Genomic DNA, 1622 nt, shown 5'->3' on the forward strand with positions numbered 1-1622 from the left:
GGGTTGTGAGAATTTTAACTACTTGAAGCACTTTGTTGTTTTGGTGCACAGTGAAAAATTGAGAGCTCAGGTAGAAAATTGGCGAAAAGGTTAAAATGAAGCCTAGGGTCTCTATTTATAGAAAACAATCTGGGCCCCACTACTTACCCACCAGCGCGGCCGCGCAGAAATGGCCGCGGACCGCGCTGGATTTCCAGCACTCTTAGTTGCCTGAACAACCCACGCGGACCGCACTGTTTTGATGCGCGGTCGCGAGGGAAACTTCAGAGAGTATTCATTTTGGCCTTCTCGCGCGCGGACCGCACAAAAATGTCACGCGGACCGCGCAGAGAACTTCAGAGACTCAACTTCCATTGCACCAGCCTGCGCGGACCGCACTTTTTTGGTGCACGGCCGCGTAGGCAAACTTCAGAGACCTTATGATTTTTTTTTCTACTTTTGCCCTGCACTGGTCCAACCTCAACCCTGCAACATCTCACAAACCATGAGTTGAAAAATCCTAATCTACAACGGAAAAGTAAAAAGAAAGAAAAAGGCATAGGTTGCCTCGCGCACGACGCATTTTACCACAATATCACCTCAAATGAAGGAGCGCCACCACGTGGCTGTCATCAATCTTCCCCAAGTAATGCTTCACACGATGCCCATTGACTCGGAAAACTTCACCACTTTTGTTCTTTAGATCAATAACACCAAATGTGGTCACCCCAACAACTTCAAATGGACCACTCCACCTAGACTTGAGCTTTTCGGGAATAACCTCAACCGGGAGTTGAAGAGAAGAACCATGTCACCCACCTTGAACTCTTTACCTCGAGCATACTTGTCATGGAGGTACTTCATCTTGTCCTTGTACAAAGACGAGCTGGAGTAAGCATGAATCTAAACTCATCAAGCTCATTCAATTGCTCAACTCGGAGATTTGCTGCAACATCCTATTCCAAGTTCAACTTCCTCAATGCCCACATAGCCTTGTGTTCAAGTTCCACTGGAAGATGGCAAGCTTTACCAAACACCAACCGATACGGAGACATACCAATTGGAGTCTTGTAAGCCGTCCGATAAGACCAGAGAGCATCATCCAATTTCTTCGACCAATCAGTCCTATTGGCATTCATCGTTTTGGACAGAATACTCTTGATCTCCCGATTTGAGACTTCCACTTGTCCACTAGCTTGTGGATGATAGGGGTGGTTACATTGTGATTAACTCCATACTTAGCAAGCTATGAATCAAAAGCCTTGTTGCAAAAATGGGACCCCCCATCACTAATAATGGCCCGGGGAGTACCAAATCTCGTAAAGATACTCTTCTTCAAAAATGCCACAACACTTCGGGCTTCATTGTTGGGAAGAGCCACGGCTTCCACCCATTTTGAAACATAGTCCACCGCCACGAGAATGTAAGTATTACCACAGGAGCTCACGAACGGACCCATGAAATCGATGCCCCAAACATCAAAAATATTCACCTCAAGAATTGTATTGCGGGGAATCTCATCCTTCTTGGAAATACCGCCGGCTCTCTAACATGCATCACAACTCTTCACTAAGTCACTAACATCCTTGAACAACGTGGGCCAATAGAAACCACAACTCAAAACTTTCGAAGCTGTCCTCACC

This window comes from Nicotiana attenuata, unplaced genomic scaffold, assembly GCF_001879085.1.
Source record: "Nicotiana attenuata strain UT unplaced genomic scaffold, NIATTr2, whole genome shotgun sequence".
NCBI classification, from domain to species: Eukaryota; Viridiplantae; Streptophyta; class Magnoliopsida; order Solanales; family Solanaceae; genus Nicotiana; species Nicotiana attenuata.